The 24,244-nt window shown below is 37.9% G+C and overlaps 1 protein-coding gene across 4 annotated transcripts in view; it reads left to right on the plus strand.

The window, feature by feature from the left end:
* Positions 1–4,771: 4,771 nt before the first annotated feature.
* LOC131693979 (proton-coupled zinc antiporter SLC30A1-like) overlaps positions 4,772–24,244 on the plus strand; it is a 79,044-nt gene continuing 59,571 nt past the window's right edge. Inside the window, exons 1-2 of one of the 4 annotated variants that reach the window (XM_058982298.1) lie at positions 4,776–4,906; positions 5,733–5,776. The gene's annotated coding sequence lies outside the window, so the exon portion shown is untranslated. Of the gene's footprint in view, positions 5,777–24,244 lie in introns of all 4 variants that reach the window. The other 3 variants (XM_058982296.1, XM_058982297.1, XM_058982295.1) reach the window with 3 other exon arrangements.

Consider the following 24,244-nt stretch of genomic DNA (forward strand, 5'->3'; position numbering starts at 1 on the left):
TAATATACCTTCCATTCGAGACTTGGTGTGAGAAAATCGGTTCAGTCATCATCGATGTTACTTAAATTGTGGAATATGTCCGGATACCGGGACTTCCGGAATTGTCGATAGTGGACAATATATTCAAAGAATGTTTGATTTGCATTCAGTGATGTAGACCTGCGAATGGAATTAATTTGGTGACCATTCCAATAGATTTTTAGTCTCTGTTGCGAAAGTAACGATTTATATGGGAAATTCCAATGTAACCTTACTAACCAATCTGTAACTCCGGAACCAAGAGTCAGAACCGAATGAAATTCAGCTGCAGTCAATATCATTGCTGTATCTTTCATTTGAAATCAAGTTTGCAAAAATTGGTTGATAATTCGCTGGGGAATAGGTGTAATATTAGCTTAGGAACTAGGCGAGTTCCACGAAGGCATCATGAACCATCATAGGTGGCCAATGTGGCCAAAGCTGTTTTGATTAGTGATCCAGACCCGCCAACTAGAGTAATGTTCAACCCATTTTAATATGTTTTACGTACTTTGGACATCATGGTTGTACCAGTTTATATAGGAATTTGCTGTGTGGCCGCACTCTTCAACCAGATCAACTAAAAATTCAATAGCAGCTTATGGGAGCTTTATACCTTTCAGATGGAACTAAGTTTGTGAAAATCGGTTCAGCCATATCTGAGAAAATTGTGTGAGTTTAAATGACACACACATACATACACACAGACATTCGCCGATCTCGACGAACTGAATCGAATGGTATATGACACTCAGCCCTCGGCTGAAAAGTCGATTTTTTCAGTGATTGCATAGTCTTTCTTTATATGAGAAAGGGAAAATTGAAAATGATAACTTCAAGACAACGTTTATGATGATTCATTTGACGATAGTTTACTAAGGTAGTTAGTAAAGGCAAACGATAGAAGGGAAGGTTCTGCAAAAATATGTTTTCCGTAACAATTTTTATAAAATCTGCCAAACTCTGTACGCTATTTTGAAAAGCTATAGTAAATCTGTATTCTATGAGGTCTATATTTACGCTTATAAATATAAATAATGATAAATTTGTACCAATGGTAGCTCGCAATATAAACAACATGTACATCTCCCCATAGCCACCTGTTCTATCCATAATCGCAAGTCAGTCCCATGTTCTATTGGATCCGTTATCTATATGAGACTGACTTGCGATTACAGGCAGTGTTGTGCCGAAACAGAACAAGAGACACAAACAGCAGTGGATTGCAACGTTCAAGTTAAATCATGTTGTATAGGAATAGTGACGGATCACAGGTAGAACAGCAAAAAAATGAGCTGTTCGCAATTTCGCATATACAGCCAATGTATAGAGTTCTATGCAAATTATTTTACACACACTACCCGGGGGGTTTGTTTTGCTCCAGCTGTAAAACTGTCAACCAAATTAAACGTTTCAAAAAGCTCGTTTTAAGTATTCACAATGGTGTTAGAATACTCTACGTCGCTGAAAAACTTATTCCGAACGCGTACATTACCGATTGGTCAGGTTCCATCGTGAAAATAATCCGACCGAAAAGTTATTTCCGATTTGTTTTCCTCGGCCTGTTATCATTGAACCTACTAATACAGTTACAGATTATCAAGTACTCTATATTATACACTTAGAATAATGGAATGCGTATAAATTGAGACCATCAAATTTCTTCACCCTGGCATAATTTTAAGGTTGGAGAGAGAATCGGCAAAAATCGAAAACGAAAAAACTATTTTTTTCAAACCGAGCGTTAGATCTTCATAAAAATCAATAAGCTTATGTAAAATGGTGTTATAGCACTGCTGATTGATTTTTATGAAGATCTAACACTCGGTGTGGAAAAAACTGCTTTTTTCGTTTTTGAATTTTGCCGATTCTCTCTCCAACCTTAAAACCAGGTTTAACGCACCGGTATTGCGAATCTTTTCTAAAATCCACATCGAGACATTTCAGCCATGCGCCACCAAGCCGTGCGCTGAATTACGCGCTAGGGGCAGATCACTCTAAGAATGTATAACAAATTTGCATCAAATTAGAAAAAATGCATTTAATTTCCATTTTTGCATCAGCTTGGCACTCCCTCGCAGAAAAGTTTGTTTAACAAACGTCATACGCTGATCCACTTTGTTCGACGTTTTGTTAAATGTAGGGCTAGTTTTTCTGTAGGGTTTTGACGTCTTACACGCAACGCAAACCACATTGCAGGCAACGCAAAAACATTGCACGCAGCGCAAAATACATTATGAATTTCTATTTTGATGGAAATAATGTTCACTTCGCACTAGTTTATTTTTTTTTTCGTTCGCACTCAATTGTGTCACATATAGCAACAAATCAACGAAACGCTAGTTTATCTCGGGATAGGCAATACATCTGGTTTAAAAGTTGAATGAGGGTGAAGAAAGCGGTTTTTAGTTTGATTAGAATTCGTTGGAGCAGCGTTGCCAGAGAATATTTTAGTTACCGATGAGAAATGAAATTTTGTTATAAACTACAATTACAGACAACGCAATAAGACCCCTGCGGCGTTCGCTTTTTTCTTGCGCCACTAACACCCAAGCTATGATTATGTAATCTATCAGCGGACACGAATAACGATGCGTAAATAAGCGCTACCAACTTTGTGGCATGAACAGTTCTGGTATGCAAATAGATTTGACATTTTAACGAAGATGTCATGAAAACTACTCGACATAAACATAGGATTCGTCATCTGATCAGAATTTAGTTATTTCTCATCATTTTGGCAGTTTAAATGGCGCCCAGAAGAGGCTTGTGAAGCATTAACTTGTTTGGTAGGAGCCCCAGGCAAGTTCTACCAATACCTGGAGATTACACAGTGGTTCGCCAAAGAACAACTAAATTGGGTTAGTTCCAAAAATTCAAAAAATTGCAAAACATCTTCCAATGAGAAAAAAGGTGTTAAATGGTTGGATTTAATGGGCAACGATTGGTTCGAGGTTCAGAAATTTCTGAATGTTAGTCACAATACATTCAAACATGGAGGAGAGAATATTATGGTTAAGGGTTATTTCTCTTGGTCCGGATTAAAGCTATTATGGACCAATGGCTGGACACTCAAATTTGAGTTTTTATGAATGAGCGTGTACAAACGCTTTGACATTGTGCATTTATGTCATTTGACGGTATTTTATGAGTCAAAATTCGGTCATTCACATCAAGATGGCAAAGGTGACCACATTTTTATGTGTAAGTGCGGTTTGTGATTACGAACTCTACACACAGAATTTTATTTATGCATCGATAGTATACATTTCTATCTGTCTCTCGTTTCTTCAGCTGTAAATTTTATGCATTTGGCATATTCGGTCTATCCACTCATTGAATGCTTATTAGAAGTTTCTGCATGAAAATGCATAAAAATCACAACAGAAGAAAACAGACGGGAATATAAAGTATGCTAACTATGCATATTTTTGTTCCTCAGTGTACACGCAAACGAAAAACTACCTAAAATTGAGTACTTTCAACTCAAATTCGGGGTATCCTGCAGGAAGGTAAAATTAGGTAAACCGTGTTGAAGGTAGTTTCCATTTAACGACGGCAAAAATCATAACTCAACCTTGAGTTCAATTTACTTAAATTTAAGTTGAATTTACCCAATTTTGAGTATACGCCAAACAACTCAAAAGTACCTTTCTGCACGGAAGACCTCAACCGAGTCGAATCTCTCGTTTTGTTTTAGACAACACTAATAAGTGCGAAAGCGACGCACAACTCAAAAATACCTTAATTTATGTTAAACGAACTTATTCTGTAGGTTGTTTTATTTTTGCGTGTATACAGACTTGCGAAGAGAAAACAGTAAAAATAGTAACCATGAATACAAACTGGCATCACAGACACAGACTATCTCATAAGCTTAGCATTGGAAAGCGATTTTGACCGTCAAATGGGATAGAGCATTTTCCAATTATGATTGCAAGATCCGCTGCCCTGTAATACGAAAATAGTTTTACCAACGTATGTGTGCGATCAGAAATTCTAAAATTTGTCAGCTTTTTAATATATTACCTGGTTTGAAGGATTATTGTTCTCGAAGTTAAATAGTTTAGCTATCTATTTAAACATCAATTAATATAAAAAAATTGCAGCTTGAGGCTTTATCGAACTGCAATCTACTCCGGAATGGTATATGATTTTTTGCTGTTACTGAACTGTCAGACAGTAATCAATCAAGCAGGCTGACATAAATGTACGTTGGAAAGTAGTTCCCATCTTAAATTAATTAATCCCTTTTGTGAATTGAGAGCAATCCTGAGGAGTTATGAGTAACTCTGTGTAAAACGAGTACCTTAGATTAAAGCTGTCTTGCCCCTCTGTTCACGACTAGTGTCCTAAAAAGATTTTATCGTTTGGATTGTTTTCTGTGTAGATTAGTTCTGTCACAAAGTTTGTGACGGATTCTGATGAAATTTTATAACTAATTTAGTTATTTTCCTTTTTTTATTAATTAGTTTTTTCCTTTTTTATGTTGGACCGACATTTAATTTTGTTCTTTAATTTTCAATGTTATCGATTTGAATGTTTGGATCGATTTTCATACAAATTTTGTTCTAGCTTAAATGTCTGTTACCTGTGATAAAGCTAACACACTCAAACAAATGTCAACACCAGCATTTCTATTCATCTTGATTCACACGGCACCGATTAATATTTCTCATATTCTCATCCGATCCGACAGAGTGAGTCATTCAGAACAACAGCAATAACAATAAAAGAGCTCACTGTCGAGGATGAGAAATTACTACAATCCTGACAGTACTGTGTTCAACGTCGACCTTATCGAGTCGTCTTTTTATAATTTGTTGGTTCAACGCTGCACACGTCCTACCTGGTGCGATGACGGAGTGATTTTTCCTTCAGGATAAAGGTAGTTTTTCACATGTGATCTGGAAAAAGAAAATATCCCTAGGATATGGTTTTGTAATGTAGTGCTAATTTACATCTTATGAACATTACATTATGAATAAATAGAACATTCTTAAAGTGCACGGAGATTGGAAAAGATTGGATCTTAACACAAATAATTGTTTGTAGTGGGGTGTCAGAAGGAAGTTCCTGTATCAGAATTTGATCCATCCCAAGGACAAACGACGCAGTCGAAATATCGAGATGAGTGTTCGATAACAAGGGAACGATACTTTTTTTTCTTGTACCTATCTATGGAGCTTGAAATGGCTGGAGCTGGGTGATGAGTAATTTGATTAATAATTGGTACCATGATGTAAAATGGAAATGATCACGAAAAAAATAGTTTTCATGCAGATGAAATGCCTTGGCGAATCACACTTTTTTCACTGATATTTTTGTGCCAGATTTTAGTAGAAAACTTCGCCTTGAAATCAGCTGGATTGGTGTAGCTAGCAACGATAACCGCAATATTGATCAGAGAAAAATCCCGGAAATTGCAGAAGAAACAAAGTGAGTGTGCTGTTAATGATTGTGTGCCTGGGGAATTTTGCTCGTGATATTAAGTTCCATTGAATAGTTCAAAATTACGTCAGATAGCATAGAAGTATATCTGGTAAGCGGAGTATGTAAAAATACGTACTGGAATTAGTCGTATCTGGCCATTTGTATAGTTTATCTAGTGTGCTACGTTAGAAGTCATTCAATCGTTTAAATCATTGCCTGTGGAGGACAAAGGCAGTGATTTTGTGTGTCTTTATTATAAATGTTTTCAACACGTCTTCCAGAGAAATTATTCACGGACCAAACATGTTCATCATTGTGTTTTAAGGTAAGCATTGTTTATAGTGCTTTGTTCATGTTTCTTGATGGCATCCGACGGGAAGGTCATTATGTCTATACATCCCCAAAAAAGTGGAGTATGCCATTCGGCAAGAGCGAGAGCGGACACAAAGAGTAAATTAGGGCGAATGGGTGTATAAACGTGTGTCGAATAGTGAGACGATACGCAACGACATGTTAGGGGAGCTGCGCGTAAGATGGACATCTTAAGGTTAAACAGTTAATTCGACTCATCCAATGACGCATTGCTCGCAAATTGTGCGTAAACCGTTTGAGATCATATTCCATCAAAATAGTAACTTACAAGCATAAAATTTCTTACAAAAATATATATATAAAATGGATATGAAAAACAGGCACAAAATATGTAGTCATTCCAAAACTGGGATAGGAAAGCTGGACATCTGGCATTGATAAGATGGACATGTGGCATTGGTGAAGATGAACATTTGACAAGGGCAGAGCGCACGCCCAAGGGATTGCAATTTAACGACATTCTACTTTGCATTCGCATAGGAAATAATATTATAATAATTAATATATTATGTCCATTTTCCCCTACCATACTGTTAGACCACATTTAAACCATGTAACAATATTAGGAACGAATTTTTTTGTTTTTACAACAGTCAAGTACTGAATAACCAGTACGCTATAATGCTGAATCTAAATTGAGGTAAACCCCTGTATTTATGCATAGGTAACCTAACTCAAATTTAGTCATATTTTTTGTGCTTCGGATTCACTTCGTCAGTAGCTAACAGCGGACTGGGCCGCTAGCTAAACACTAGATCCAAAAAAAAATACACAACTTATGTAAACTGTAACTTATGTAGGGCAAACGACTGATCGCGACTGATGTCCCGGTTAGCACAGAAGTTTTTTTCTTACTAACGAGGACCAAATTGAACCGAAACTGTTTGCGGCTTACACGCTAATGTATAGTAGTTCGCATGGCAGGTTCTACTGAATACTATAAAACTGGACCAACAAGTCATAACATGGATTTATAGCAACTTGTGGAAAGTACATGAAACCATAAGGTAGGCATGGACGGTTTTAAATATTAGTTTTATTAAACTCTATAAAACTTCAATATAACCAAAATTGTTACTTGGGTTCTGTATCTATGTGAAGAGTGACAGGTTTTATGTTGGGATTAATCACTGCCTGTTGGTTTTGACTATTTTGACAGCGACTTTGGCCAAGATGGTAGAAGTTTTTTCTATGTAACGGTGCTGTTGTCAAATGGTAGAAGTTTTTTCTATGTAACGGTGCTGTTGTCAAATTTGAGCAGCAAAATAGAAAACAAGACGGAAAAAAAATCAAATATTTTATTTTTCTAAAGGATGATTTAATATATGTGAAATGTTCTAGTTATCATACAATGGATATACATTACCAGAACATTTAACACTTGTGGCAAACGCACAAAAACAACAATTGCATGCTAAATAATGCGATGCACTACTGAAACATTATTAGTAGACTATAAGATTAGAGCAAAAGTCAGCTATGTACTTTTAGATAATGTCAGAACACGATAAATTTGATGTAGCCAATCGAATAGAGTATCTCCTTCTGGGATTTCGTTTGGGAAGTATTGTGGTAACCGACTTTGAAAATATCCACATTTTCCTACAGTGCATCAAGGGACTGATAAAAACGGTTCTTCACTGTATTGTCCGCAGCGCGCAATTCCTAAGTTGTGTAAATGTTAGCTTACTGTTCAGATAACAGCACTCTCCTATCTGTTCTGTACATATATACACATACATGGGACTGAATGAACTAGTTGAAAATCACACGGCCAGTAAACCGAAGTTGCTCAGGTCATGAGCGTACAACTGGTAGGGATGAAATGGGGTTATTAGAAATATCCAGGGTACACGTGATTAACGATTTCAACCATTCGTGTAATCGGAGCTAAACAAAGTTTTCTTATTTTACTACTGTTGTTCATTGTGATGCACGAAACTTCGAAACATTGATATCCTCAGGTGAGCTTGAAAGAGGAACAATTTTCAATTCGTGTCCTGATGCGTTTAAAATCATCTTTTAGTTGTTTCCTTCAACATTGATTTGTTCAATGCAGCGCATTTATTCAATTATGTTCGGTTCACATTCAATTTTGATTGCAAGCTTTCCAGGCTTGCTCTGAGTAAGATTATCGAGCAAGCATTTTTGGTATCATAACATGTGATATTCATTGCGCAAATCTTCCTAAGTAACATTTGAAGTTTTATAGCACGCTACAAGTGCAGTCTAAGTTTTATTAGTGGCTATAAAACTACCATATAACCTCAATTTTAACTAGGGTTAAGTTAGAATGGCAAATAAAGAATTTTTCTGCGCAATACGAAATTTTTGAAAATATATAATGCACTTTATTGAATAAAAAACTATAAGCAATGTCCTAGAAACTTGTCTATCACATAAATACGAGCATTTTGTTACCATAGCATCATATTCATTGTGTAAATTTTACGTTACAATGAAAAATAAATAATCATTCTGTGTAGTACGTAATTTTGTGAAGTGCATTGAATTAAAAGCTAGAAATAATGTTCTAGGAACATGTCTATTATATTACATAAATACGAATATTTTTGTATCATAACATGCAATATTTATTAATCACATTTCTAGTTACAATGGGAAATAAAAAAAGTTCTTTAAGTTACGCAATTTGGTGAAGATATCGCAGGTCATTGAATGAAGCTATGAAATACGAAATATTTCCAAAAATTGCAGTTTTCTGTATTGTATTCATTTTTGTAAAGATATTGTAGTTCCTTCTATCGGAAATTATCAATAATGTGCTAGTAGTTGGTTGCTCACATCAATAAAAAGAATTTAACATAATAAAACACATAGATCATCGCGCTAGATTCCGATATTTTCACACATATTTTCAATTTCCCGTTTTTGTAGTACTCGCTCCAACTTTGTTAGTCGTAGAAAGTTCAATTTAGGTAGGTTCCAAAATCATTTACGCGTAAATAAAAACCGTGTAAATTTCAAAATCCGCGTAAATGAAAATTTATGTAAAAATGTCAAAATCCGCATAAAAAATTACCGCTAAAAAAAACCGTGTAAAAAAACCTGAGTGTACCGTACCGACTTTTTAAGGCATGGTTGTTCGTATACGTAAAACTGGCATGGTTTGGAGGAGTGTTAATGATCCAATATCATTGATGAATACAACAAATATCAGTAGTCATTATTATGCACTTGCTCAACAGCGAACAAATTTTCATCGGAAAATACAGTTGCGTTATCCAGTCCAGAGTTGCGGTTCGCTTTTAATTTTTTAATTATTTTCTTTTTTATAGTTTTAAATTTATTTTATTCAATAAATAAAAGCTGAAACATTGCACAACAAAACTCAAAGCATTTGCAGGCATAATCCATGAAACATGGTTTCTTGCATGTTTCCAAAATCATTTTAAAAATCTTACTTACCTTACCTTGCCATTCAGGCTAGAGCCTTGTTGTCTCTTGCTGTATGCAGAAGCCGTCTCCACTCCGCACGGTTCATTGCTGCTTGTCGCCAGCCTCGCAGTCTTCGAAGGGACCGCAGGTCGTCCTCTATCTGGTCGTTCCACCGTGCTCGCTGTGCGCCGCGTCTTCTTGTTCCTGTAGGGTCGCCCCCAAGAACCATCTTCACCGGGTCGTCGTCCGACATTGTTACGGCGTGTCCAGTCCACCGCGAACGTCCTATTTTTGCGGTATGCGCGATGGATGGTTCTTCCAGCAGCTGATGCAGCTCATGGTTCATTCACCTGCCGCACGTTCCGTCTTCCATCTGCACACCACCATAGATGGTACGCAACACCTTTAGTTCGAAAACTCCAAGGGCGGTCCTCCACGAGCATAGTCCAGGTCTCGCGACCGCAGAGGACCACCGGTCTAATCAGCGTCTTGTAGATAATCAACTTCGTGCGACGGCGAATTCTGTTCGACCGCCTGATCGACTCCTGAATCCAAAGTAGGCACGATTTCCCGTCTCTGAATTTCTCTGCTGGTATCCTTGTCGGCGGTTACCAGTGAGCCCAAATACACGAATTTGTCGAGCATCTCGATTTCGTCACCGTCAATCGGAACTCGGGATGAGAGGTTCACATTGTCGTCTCTAGAACCTCTTTCTTTCATGTATTTTATCTTCGAAACGTTGATGGCAAGTCCAATCCTGCTGGATTCAGCTTTCAGTCTGATGTACGTTTCCAACATCTCCTCAAAGTTCCTTGCCATTATGTCAATGTCGTCGGCGAAGCCAAAAAGCTGGACGGACTTCCGGAAGATCGTGCCACTCGTGTCTATCCCCGGTCTCCTTATTACATCTTCTAACGCAACGTTGAACAGCAGGCACGATAGACCTTGCCGTAACCCTCTTTGAGATTCAAAGAGACTCGAGAGTGTCCCTGATACTCGAACAACGCACATCACCCGATCCTTTGGTGATGCTTTGGTGATAATCGACGGCAGGAAATTTGGGAGAGGACCTTGTAGGCGGCGCTAAGTAGTGCAGCAATCCAATTTGTCACCTTTTTGTAGATTGGGTAAACGACACCCTCCATCCACTCCTCCGGAAGAATCTCCTCCTTCTTCGCCACCGTGGTTTAAAAACTCGCTGGTTAGTCGATCTACACCGGCAACTTTATTGTTTTTCAGCCTTGACTTATTAGAGATCAGGGGGGGGGGCGCCTATCGTCTTCTGCGCGTGCTCCAAGACCCGTTGCCATGCCGCCTTCGTCCTATGCCGCTTCACCGTTGAGGTGCTCGTCATACTACTGCTTCCACCTCTCAATCACCTCACACTCGTTCGTAAGAAAGTTGCCGTCTAAGTTCCAGCACATATCGGCATGCGGAATGTAGCCTTTGCGCGAACTGTTCAGCTTCTCGTATAACTTCCGTGTGTCGTTTAGGCGGTACAGTTGTTCCATCACTTCGCGATCTCGTTTCTCCTGTTGGCGCTTGGTTCTCCGGAGGACCGAGGTTTGCCTGTCCCGTGCTTGTTTGTATCGCTCCACATTCTGTCTCGTTCCGTGCTGCAGCGTCCTCGCCCGTACTGCATTCTTCTTCTCTATTAACTGTTTACATTCGTCATCGAACCAGGTGTTTCCTCGATTCGGAATCGCTGTACCTAGTGCCACTATAGCAGTACTTCCTACGGCAGAACGGATCTCGCTCCAGCGATCTTTAAGAGTTCATCCATGGGAAGTGCTACTTCCAGTCGCTGTGCGTAGCCTTGGGTAACCCCGGCGTCCCGAAGTTGCGACATGTTGAGCCTTTGCGTCCGACTGCGACGAGCATTGTACACCGTCGAGAGTTTTGAGCGCATGCATACTGCAACTAACTAATAGTCCGAATCTACATTCGCTCTGCGGTAGGTGCGAACGTTGGTCATATCAGAGAAGAATTGCCCGTCGATTAGATCGTGATCGATTTGATTTTCGGTGCGTTGGTCAGGTAATCTCCAGGTGGTTTGTGGATATCTTTGCGGGGGAAGAAGGTACTTCGGACTTCCATTCCATTTCATATCACCGATGATGATTTTCACGTCCCGTTACGGACCCGTCGTGCACCTCCTCCAGCTTCGTATAGAACGCTTCCTTCTCGTCGTCGGGTCTCACATCGTGTGGGCAGTGTACGCTGATGATGTAGTTGATGAAACGGCCTTTGATCCTCAACTTACACATCCTTGCGTTAATCGGAGTCCATCCAATCACGCGTTGACGCATCCTACTCAGCACTACAAAGCTAATTCTCAGTTCGTTGGTGGTGCCACAGCTCTGGTAGAAAGTAGCCGCCTGATGCCCGCTTTTCCATACCTTTTGTCCTGTCAGGCAAAGTTTCTGCAGTGCTACTACTTTAATGTTGCGTGGTTGTAGTTCGTCATAGATTACCCTGTCGAAAGCTAGCACGGCAAAAGAAAATGATTCGGCAATAGCATTTATCACTAACTTGCACGGAATCAACATATTATTCCGATGCGGCTTCTCAATGGGCGGCACACCTACCCTGCACGTGCGTTCTGCTCTGTGTCTGATACCCGTCTGGCTTTGAAAAAAGCTGTAGCACATATGAATGGCTGGCGTCCAAACCTACATCCACATCTAACTAACCTAACCTAGGCTAGTTAGATAAGAGGCTAACCCACATTTTTTTGACATTAAAAATGTCTTACTCCACTATCTGGGGCTAGGTGTCATTCTAAAATCTAAACTATCTCCCATGTAACGAAACTATGTAAGGTTTGCACGCTTATAACTCTGATATTACTAGATGGATTTTAATCATTCATACACCAACCGATTCAGAAGAATCTAACTTAAATATTGGTAATAATTTAATATCTCCCCAATAAAAGTAGACTTTTGGAAATTGGTAAAATTAAAAAGTTCACGAAAAACGGGAAAATTACCATTCATGAGGCAGATTTCTCAGACACAACCGTCAAGAGAGGGCAGCCTAGTTGCTCAATGAAACACGAAAAGTCATAAATAGAAGCAACGCATGTCCGTTTAAATCAGTTGTTGCTCTTATCCCATACGAGCAACATCGTCTCCGGGCGATGCAATAAGCGCTATCGATTTTCGGTAACGTTGGCATTTGCACACAATCGCATCTAAGTGACTAAACCATATACGGTTAGTTTATAAATAGAGGTGACGCGTACCCGTTTGAATCAGTTTTTGTTCTTATGTCGAACGGGTAAGATCATGGTTGCAGCGTCTGGGCACTACAATAAGCGGTAGACGCTATGCATTTTCGGCAGCGGTGGCCGTGTGCGGATTTTTCGGGTACCAGCACGGTGTCACAGAATGATTTGCAAAGTGGGTGGGCGGGGTGGTTTGGATTTAATTCAATACGGTGTGTGCTGCTTAAGAGTGTTGCGTTTGAAAAAAAATATATTTTTATGCATGCGTGTGCGTTGTAACTTGTTAATCCATGTTTACGGCGCTTTGTAGCTGCGTAGGGTAAAGAGCCTATTGGTTTTCATGTTTCATATTTCGGTTATATGTTTTTTATCAGTAAGGCATCTGACAACGTGCTTCTGTAGTTATTGCACTGTTCAGCAGCGTAGTATTTTATATAGGAGAGTACACTCAGGTTTTTTTACGCGGATTTTGAAATTTACGCGGTTTTCATTAACGCGTTTTTTTTTTTAATTTACGCGGTTTTCATTTACACGGCCTGTATCCCCTGCGTGAAAAATCTGAGTGTAATTGCATCGGAAACAATCACTATCCCAGCAGAACTTTTTGTTTTCTAATTTCAAACACTTTTTTTTTTCGTACTGCACACAACGGAAAATTTTAAAACAGAACTTACCGTCCCAGCATCAGTTTAATCGGGTGTTCTTCTTCGATTCAAATTCAAGCCATGTCTTAAGCTTTACTTAAGCGGACTGGACTGGAATTGTTTTCCAAGTTTATCCAGTCAGAATATCTGTCCTACCCTATGTATTTAAAACACAGTTCTAATTGCGTTTTAAAGTATACAACAAATAGAACGGTTGGGTATACTAATTTAAATTTTAAAATAAATCTTTTTTAAATTATGAAACAAACCGCTGTACTGAAGATATAATTATGTCAGTCCTATTACCACATAAAACACCTATATAACATAAAACGCTGCAGAATTGGTTTAATAATACAATGTTTGCACTACAGAGTTATAACACGTTTTAATAATTAGCAACAAGAAAAATGTCACTAAGATAGCATAAAAACCCGTTTTAACTGGTAGTGCGAACGTTGCATAACAATGTAATTTATCAAATAACTTCATTTTTTCCACCACTAATCGATCAAGAAATACTTAAACTTAAGATTGTTTACTTAAGTTCATTAGTACATTTCATGGAGAATCTGTATATTTCCGTTGGCGGGCGTGGGCTTCCTCATCACAGCTCTCAATATGGATCTTTTCTTTTGAATATATTTTCTGGACAGACCAGCCTATTTTTACTAGATGGATCAGCCAAATAATGCCAATCACCTAGTGAGATACTTGATTAATTGTAATAATAGATTACCTTTAAATGGCCTTAAATAAATTATGTCTTAATGGGGATAGCAAATTGATATAGCAAATTGTAACATATGAAAACAGGCGAGTGAACAAGAACGTGAGTCGATATGTGTGACAGATAAAATTCATTTGCACGCTCTTGAAAAAAGCTACATTTTTAATGTCACCGTGGTCGTGTCCTGTACACAACCCTTTAATTTTTTTCCGAAATCGACATTTTTGCATATTTTGATAGTAATCCAAGTGTACTGCCATTTAAGAATTTTGACAATAATTTTCAGATTTTTTGCTATTAGCAATCAACGTTGACCATGGAGGTAATCCCAGTACTAGCTCGTCGCTGTTGTGCTATCTTATGACAAGCGCCATTTTGCACATTTCGAGAAAAACGATTTTTAAAGTTTGAGATTGAATATCTTGAATCTTATAAATGGAATAAACAATTCAAAGAAGACAATTGATGCTTTTATCTATTCTGTATTAATATCTCAAATATTTCGAAGATCGGTTGACTATGTTGTGAGTTTTTACTATGAATGTAAACAAAAGTCGCACTCACACGTGTCATAGGTGTGTATTGATGACAAAATTTGTATGGCGTGTCATATTCGTGCATGGAAAATTTTTCATAGAAAAAAATCATCAATTATTAACATTTATTCAAATCTTTGGCTTAAGGTTGGACAGAGAATGCGCAAAATTCGCAAACTAAAATAGCAGTTTTTTCCACACCGTATGTCAGATCTTCATAAAAATCAATCAGCGTATGTAGAATGTTGTTACAGTACTGCTGATTGATTTTCATGAAGATCTGACATACGGTGTGGAAAAAACTGCTTTTTTCGTTTGCGAATTATACCCTTTCTCTGTCCAACCTTAATTTGGTCTATAAACAAACGGTGAGATGCATTTTGAAGGAAATGAGTCAGGGAATCTAGAAAAAATAATTAGTTTTGGTTATAGTGTTGCCAAATATGATATATTTCCAGTTTAAAACTAAAATTGCATTTTTCTCACAATTCGAGCATTTTGGTTTTGAAAATGATTATGCCATTGTGTTTCTCAGATAGTTTTACATATAAAAACATCTTATACGTCAAGATAATTTTAGCCAATCCTCAGACACAGTCATTTGAAGCAAAAAAATAAAAATTCCTCAGCACGTTTCTCGCTATATCACAGTAACCAAGCAGAATTTTTTAGAGATTTTTTAGACAAGTAATGTGGCATATCTAACTCAATTTACCCCAAAATGACGTTTGTCCTAAGATAGCATAACAGCGACGAGCTGGCGTCCAGAAGAGGGTAGCCCCACATTGAGTCTTATGGAAATTCAATCGTTTTCCGAGGTTTTAAGAAAAAGTAGTCAATCAGTAAATTTTGTGTTGTAGCTCGCATATCGGTGAACTCGATATAAAACTGTTTTTAGTAGGATTGCATTGTGCGTTGACGTTTCGGCCCAAACAGTCGTTCCTGAAGGTAAGGACCGCTCACTTGCACTTACAATGTATGGCTAGTTTCTATCTAATATCAACGGTTTTTTGTGAAAAGGGCGATACTTACAAATGTAAATCGTATGGTATCGCCTTTTTCACAAAAAAGCGATGATATATATTTCTTGCACAAATGTATATTATTGAGCATATTTAATCGAAAATTTCATTGAAAGTTCATCGAACAATAAGGGATTAAGAGAAAAACGATACATTGTGGTCGGAATGTTAAAAACCTGTTTTAATCCACCTGGTGGTGCAATTGTGCCTATCTCATCATTCAAACAATGATTTAATGCCTGTTTCCGTTCAATATACCATTGTGGAAATGTCTATTACTTTCTTATTACCTTTGATAAGCATATATATAAGTGCACGACTATCACAAACCTGATAAGCAACATGTCGACGCTGACACACTTGAAATAGACAAAAATGTAATATTTTATTAGCTTAATCAGCGTGAGTTCAATGTTGTGTTCATGTTAACATATTTTGAAATGCGGGGTGGTGGGGGTCCAACAACCAACTGCATTTTATACCTTCCATTGGAGATTAGGTTAGTTAAAATTGGTTCAGTCATCATCGAAGTGGCTTTAGTTCTAAAATATGCCCGGAACCCGGGACTTCCGAAATTATCGATAGTGGACAATGTATTCCAATAATCTTTGATTCGCCATCAGTGATCTAGGCCTGCAAATCGAAGTAATTTGATGTGCATTTCAATAGATTTTTAACCTATGAACCTATGAGGTATTACGATTGTACCGGTTTATATGAGAAATTCCTATGTGACCGCAATAACCAAACTGTAACTCCGGAGCCAGAAGTCCGAACCGAATGAAATTCAATAGCAGTCAATGGGAGTATTATACCTTTCATTTGAACTCAAGTTTGTAAAAATCGGTTATGAGTTTGCGGGAAAATATGTGTGACATTTGTTTAGGAACTTGGCGAGTTCCCCGGGGGCATCAAGAACCCTTATAGGTGGCCAGTGTGGTCAAAGCTACTTTGATTGGTCATTTATGGTCTAGAGCCGAAAATCCAAATTATGTTGAACGTATTTGAATACGTATAACATAATTTGGACATCATAGTGTTACCAGTTTATATGGGAAATTGCTGTGTGACCGTACTCTTCAACACGTAACTCCGGAATTGGAGCATTATACCCTTCATTTGAAACTAAGTTTGTGCAAATCGGCTCAGCCGTCTCTGAGAAAATTGAGTGACTTTATTTGACACACACATACATACGCACACACAGATATTTTGCGATCTCGACGAACTGAATCGAATGGTATATGACACTCGGTCCTCCGGGCCTCGGTTGAAAGATCGATTTTTGGAGTGGTTGCATAGCCTTACTTTATAAGAGAAAGGCAAAAACGTGGAATCAATTATTATCTTTCGTTATAGAGTTATGGTGTCTTAGGAATTCAAGTTTTGGTATCCCATCAACCCAAATCTCATTTCACTAAAATGCGAAAGGAAAAGGGAAATCCCTACAGTCAGAAAAAATCAACCAAAGGTTCTAAGTATTGATGCTCCCATCATGATTACCTAAGAATAAAAGTACTTTATAGGAGAACAATCATTATAGTGAGGGAAAAATCAAATTTTGACAAGATAACTGGAAGAATGATGCTTTGAAAGAAAACTGATCTTAGAATAGTAGCCTGCCTAACAATTCTAGAATAGTAGCCTAACTCAACCATCAAAAATTTTGCAAGTCGATGACCCGATCCATATAAAAGCATTCCGTCTCGTTGGAAAGGCCGTCCATGCACGACAACCTTCGCTTCAATAAACAATCGATTACATTAGCTAACAATTCACAGCCCGATATCAAACGTGATCGTTTTTCTGTTCGTGTCAGTTTGGCACATCGGATACTGCTTTACCATTGCCAAGTTGCACGAGGAAACACAGTAGGTACACGTCATACCCGCATCGCAGACAGAGACACAAATACCAAATATATTTGTGTTTGATTAGTTAGAATCGCAGTAGGAGTTTCAGTTAACTTCAGCTTATCATGAATGTACGTACCTACGTCCCCTACGAGTAGCCTTAACAACCACACTGTTGATCGGCTGCCGCACCGAGTTTATCGTTTGTTTGTGAGCCCCTCCACTCGGTAGTCAGACAACACGAGCGGAATATTAGTGGGGTACGTTTTGTTTTATTATTTATGACAAATTGCTCGCGAGATATTATCGGATTCTACCACGTGAAGCAAGTGGCGCTTGTGGTTCGGTTTCCATGACCGATTGTTATCTCGATAGTCAAACGATTCTTGCAACTGGACTGAGGTTGGTTTTGGATAGTGGAAGCATATTGGGACCCAACTTTGTTGAGGGATACGACAAAAACTAAAGGCTTTACGATACTTCATATTTATTTCCGTACTCAAATATCGGGTCAATTGTAAAATAGTCTAGTCTAGTCTACATATTACAAAAGTTTCACGAGCAATGTGCCAAGCGTATAGATTCTATAAAATAATTTAAACCTATTTTGAATTTCAACGATTCTTTACTAATACTTAAATCAAACAGATGATAAATGCTGTTGAAGAGCTAACAACCAACATGCAGTGGATTATTCTGGTCGTACTTTTTGAATATAATAATTGTCTTCCGAACATATATTTAAAATATCAAAACAAACAACTTTTCTAACGAAAATGTTTTTCTGGAACGCTAAAATCCTTTCATGAAAAGATAGAGAAGATTTAATTATCATTTTTCATTGAACCGGGGACTTGGCGGTGAACTCCACACTACAATTTTTTATGCTTGGAGATTTGTAGCTTGGACACCTTGGATTCTGGTCGTTCTTAGAATCTAGTAGCAACACGGCGCATGCTTCAGGTGGTGGATAGAAGCAAAGGGATACCTTTTACTGTCAATTCAACTGGATCCAGACCGATGCAGTATCCTATGGTTGTTGGTTCATTACATATAATCGAAATTAAATATTCAATTTTCTCAATGTTTTAAAACTTAAGTGAATTAGCCAAAGTATTGGGATTATACCAATTCAAACCCAAATCTAAAGTAAACATCATTCAATTGCACAATGTATTAAATTTAAGTGCGCTTTCCAAAGTATTGGGATCATATCATATCATAATTCAAATGTTCAAAATCTGCCTAGTAATCTTGAAGAACCACCTACGCGAACCAAACCATTTCGATTGTTTTTCTATTCTTTTAGTCGGCATGTTATTTTTCCTTTATTACTATATCCTAAGTTAGATTCATACTAACACTCACTAACACAATCAATTGTGTATTCTTTCATATACACTCACAATTTCTCATCTAACACGTACAAACGCCCCTATCCTTCGCGATAACATTAACCTGGTCACAAACGCGAACACGCAATTGCAATCATCCACACATTCCCGCGATCTCGCCAGCATTAGAACAGGCCTGTAGCCAGGATTTTGTTTCGGGAGGGGCTTGAAAATTATTGCATAAATGTATAAATTCTGATGACGAGATAGTCACAGTAAACTGAATGTAATTATGAAATGTTCTTAGTGAAAACAATTCCATAACTAAGACAATAGACACTAAAAAACCCTAAAAATATGATGTCTGTTACAAGAAAAGCTATAGTGCATCGACGAATTAAATTTGATTATTATTAGTTTATAAGTTAGAAATTTCTCTCAAGATTCTTCAAGAGATCAAAGTATTTAGGGCTGATTGAAAATGCTACGCATTCTAGACTACACGTTTACAAGGTGTAGAAGACGCTAAATTGGAATGAGTACTAAAATATCCAAAAACCCGCCTAACGAAACTTTACCCGCATTTGCTAAACAGGAGAACGAAACCAACGTCAAGGTTGTCTCCATGGATAGGAATATATCAGTGTGAAATCCAAGTTTATCGTTGCAAAGAATGTCCGAACAAAGTGAACTTCAACTCCTATTTTCATGATCAGGCTACTATTACTAGTTCTGTGACTTCATCCGAAGTATACGTTAACTCAACTTTATGAAATTTTCTGTTTAAATGATACTGAGCATGTCGTAATTATAACAATCCTGAGAAAAACACATGTTTTTTCATTTGACTCACGTGGAGAATGGGTTAAACATTATCTTCGACAATATTATCAGGCAACTGAGAATAACTATCTATTTATTTATTTAAGTAGATTCTTTTTAGATACTTTTATATCATTGGACTTTCGAATTAAAAATATCGTAGACTGATTTTCCTAGATCCCTGAAACTATAGTAAAAGTCAAAATGTAAAGTGAGTACAAAAAACTACTAATTCCACTACAATGCAAGAATAAGATCATTAGCTCATTGACACTCAGAATTTTGGAAAACCGTTGGAACTTGAGAAGATTACCTAGATTAAGTAAATATTATATTTGAACATTTGAAGGTATTATTTCGGATTTCATGGGTTTTCGGACAATGTAAAATATATATTTCTATGATTTAATCTACTAATGAAAACTACCCAGAATTTAATCTACTGAGCGAAACTGCTCAGAACTTGTTCACTAATCGAAAGAAAATTACTTAGCACTGATTAGTGAATGCTTCTAATTTACGTAAAATTAGGTAAATATATCATTGACACCACCAAAATAACATCGCACTTACATATAATTTTCAAAAGAGGATTACTTTTAGAGTTGTCTGTTTTCAAATCACAGCAAATTATCCGTTTCCTGTGAAACTTTTGCAAAACTTTATGTCAATTCGTCAATTTTGCCTTTATGTTTGCGAATATCTGATTTCTTCCTTGCTTCTCGCTCTCAATAATTATCCTTCCGAATGGATTCCATTTCTCCCAAATGTTACATTAATCTGCGAGTAAGCGATATCCGATCTTGTAGCGGAACATTGATGTTCTCATCGTCCATATATAGGAGGATCTTAATTATAGCATTGTCACACTCAACCATGTGTTTTAAGTTGTTCGAAATGAATGGTTTCGTCTGGGCCAATTTGTTGAGCGCTAAATGCCTGACATGGTAGAACTCGCTTCCGAAAGTCCAACCTCCATTTACACGTTCAGGAAATGTTCCACATTATCAATACTCGGTCCTAAGCGAATCATCAATAATTTTATAATCACCGTATTTAGCTGGAGCACCACTTCTTGCTTCTCGACAGATTACTACAGCAACAATTATAGTAACAGTTTCTTTTATTCTTTAGGCAAATTTTGTTAAAAGTCGGCGGTTTTTTAAATTCATTTTTAAAAAATTTCGGGAGGGGCTTTAGCCCCCTAGCCCCCCCTCTGGCTACGTGCCTGCATTAGAACACCCCGGTAATTAAATAAACGTTTTAGCATTTATAAATTGATAAACGCGGTCTCAAGCATCAACCCACCGCTCGCGCGTTCATGAATCGGTCACGTCCGGTATTCCCTGTCGTCGTTCTTAGCAGCCTAGATTCATGCCTTCAGTTAAACCAACCAATAAATGACGCTCATATATCTGAAACGCACACCAAAAATTAAGTACCATATTCACGGGCCGCGCGATTATTCTAGAACACACAAATATGATATTGACCACACGGTCGGCGTGTAAAAACACGCGAAATAACATTCGCGCTAGGACCCGTGACAAACACGTTACCATACGGATGACTGACAGATTGACATACAAGATGACGACACTACGATCGAATAACCTTTCAAATACTCCCCCGCCCACCCATCTTCCTTTCCAATGGAGTGCATGTAGTCCGCATGGACCTGCTCAGCTATTACCCAAACTATCCACCTGACCCGTACGAGGATTGACTTAACTGTTCCACCTGGTTTCGATGAAAAACAAAGTTTTAAAAATAAGGCTTAGTTTTATCCGAGATAATTTACCAAAAACTTAAAACCTGTAAGATTGCATAATGCATACCCATGTCACTAAAGGTTCAGCTCCTCAAAAGTAGCTTTATGTCGCACTCTGCGACGTGAACTGATTTATGATTCGTTACATCTGAATCACGATATGGTTTTTCATAGTTGTGAAATTAATAACACTCATATATTTGTTCGTGAACTATTTCACAAAATTCAGATTTCCGGTCATGGAGCAATTACCGCGTCGCGAACTGGGTCCAGATTCATAGTACAATGCTCACGATTCATTATTAAGAGCCGGTATTTCAAAAATAGGCATCCCTTTGCGCTATTAGTGTTATATTGGTGTGCTCCGATGTTGAAACATTCAGCCTTTTATGTTTATTTTTTTTAATTCGATTCCAGATGTAATTGACCTCTTTTTTCGCGTCAGAAAAATTTATTCAGAAAAGCCTCTAACCCTATGCGAGGGGTTAGAAATTGAATCCAGTTGGGCTGCGTACAAGGTAACCGAATTTCCAACTGCGTTACGCAGAGTTTTTTTTCCCAAAACCGTGAATTAAGTGCCACGAATTCTGGAACAATCACGTTTTTGCGTTCATAAACATAAACAAAAATTGTGTGTTTTATAATTAGGCTCAGCTTCCCTTCGGTAACGCCTGCGTAACGCTTTTATTTGTGGAGATATTTGTTTATATAGTTCACAAAATCATAACATTTTGAAGAATACGTCAACTAATTCACAAATCATGCCCGTGAAATAGTTCACAAAATCATGCAATGTTATTCATTTATTTGTTAACTGGTGCATGGTTCCTAGTATAATAGTTAAGACTGCCCATTCGTGCTCTGGATTACAAAATCATGAAATATTATTCATGGATTTTTGAACTGGTTTATTCCTTGTACATGATTCGTGTGCTTGTGATATTTCGAAGATATCCTTAATCATTTTCAATGTCATGGAACTCTGCATAGGGTCATGAAATTTTCACGTGAAATATTTCATTTTTTTTTCCTGAAATATCTTACAGTTGGCTGTTGAAGCTGCAAAACTTTAGTTTAACCAGGAGATATCATGTTTTATGACCGGATCAAACTGATGTTAAAACCGGACTGTCTGGTGTCTCACTGATTTAGTTGATTACCCATCGGACTTCGGATTTTTTTTTGAATTGGCCTAAAATGAAGCTGTCGAATTGCACAAAAAGTTTTTTGTGTGGCAAGCGCTCTGTAGATGTGTCAAAATAAGCCAGTTTTTTAACCCCATGGCACTCGCGCCGTTGTATTTTGTGCAACACCTTCAGAAACTCTGGCGAAATCTTCTTTCAGCACCAGCGGCTGCTCATTCGGGGAGCCATTCGCGCGTGTGCCGGAGGAATCTGAAACTGTCTACCGATAAATTTCCATTGATGAATACCTCCGAAAGTGACTTCTTGAGGTCTTATGAAGGCTTCACTTGTACTACTTTTGTTTTTCTAAACAGTGGTAAACATTTTAACACTCCAGAACTTCACCTTGTCAGAAAATGTAGGGCCATCGTAATAACATCGTAAAATCACAGTGCAGTACTCTGCCTCACTCTTTCGAGTTTGAACCGCTCATATGGTAGTAGGTATTTGCCATCCATCTTCTTCTGGGCCGCCGATGGGTCAAAAGGCGCCTTGTCGTTGTGTTTATTATATTTATTACGCATAATAAACGTGTCGTTTGCAATTTGTCATTTAACATTGATAGGGGAAGTGGAGATTCCAAGTTGTCATTAACATTTCGCAGAACTTCACATGCTTTTTGTGCGCTTGCTTTGGAAATGATCATTGAAGTGTTAAGTGTTATGAAGCAATACTCCCGATTGCCGGCTGTTCGGAGTTCAAATTACTCGTTTCGAATTATCGGATATTGATCGCGAGCGACTTTCTTACATATTGCTAAGATCATATTGTCTATAGATGAATACCTCTTATATATTCCACGCGTCTTTATCCTTTTATGTAACGCCCCGCGGAAGAATAATTATTAAAATGCCTATTCGAATGGCATTTATATTTCTACTGGAGGTTGCACACCTGAAAACTTTGATCTAAAATGAAAAGACGGAGCGCGTGAGTACTTAGCTAAATCACTATATCTAACAGGATATATCCTGATTCATTTCCCAATCCTATCCTGCGACACTTGTGGATGATGCAGAGAATTCCTCGGTCATAATAGTCACAGTAGTTGAACTAACATTCCTTCCCATCCCAAAATTGACCTACATGAGCGTGGCCATCTACGTTATCGTTTCACGTTGATGATATGATGTACTACTCCCAAGTATCATACAATAGATTCAATATGCAATTTCAACATGCTAAATAATCACAGGAAACTCACGGGCGGTCAAGGAAACTAAGCTAAGCTAAGCTTTTTGTGAGACAAGTAAGTTCATACGAGATGTCAGTCTCGTGGTGACTGATATCAGCCTTTGAGATAACCGCAGGAATTTCCAGATATTTTTGAGTCATGTTGCACGTTTCCTGCGATTACCATCTCTTGGCGCTACATATTGGAGCATAGAATGTGTGCAAGATGCACACGAACCACCAAACGCTGGTAATCATAAACGATTCGACCGATTAGCGTCAAATCAGACAACCAGCGATATGGGACTATCTCAGCTCACATGGATGATTACTTCATTGCCCAAGTTCTCATTTCTGATGGAGACGATAGGATCGTTGTTAGTCATTTACTGCTTGATTCCTTAGGCTTACGGTGTGTCCAAAACCGCTATGAAAATATTCCGTCGAGGAAATTACAAGAGGAATTGAAGATTTGAGTCGATATGTGGGGTCCAGATGGTGAAGTAATTTTTCCGGCGCACAGAGGAGTATTTGACCGAAAAGCTGGCTGAAATTCACCACTACTACTGTATCTACTAAAATTTGGCAACACCGTCAATGTATCAGTTTGATGTATCAGTATAAAACATCTTACTGCAGTCGACCTCTCAGAATTTGTTATGAAAATGTTAAGGGCGTATGTGGTTCGGTATTCCACGCATCTCATCTTTCATGGATATTTCGA

Source organism: Topomyia yanbarensis, chromosome 3 (genome assembly GCF_030247195.1).
Source record: "Topomyia yanbarensis strain Yona2022 chromosome 3, ASM3024719v1, whole genome shotgun sequence".
In the NCBI taxonomy this organism is placed as follows: Eukaryota; Metazoa; Arthropoda; class Insecta; order Diptera; family Culicidae; genus Topomyia; species Topomyia yanbarensis.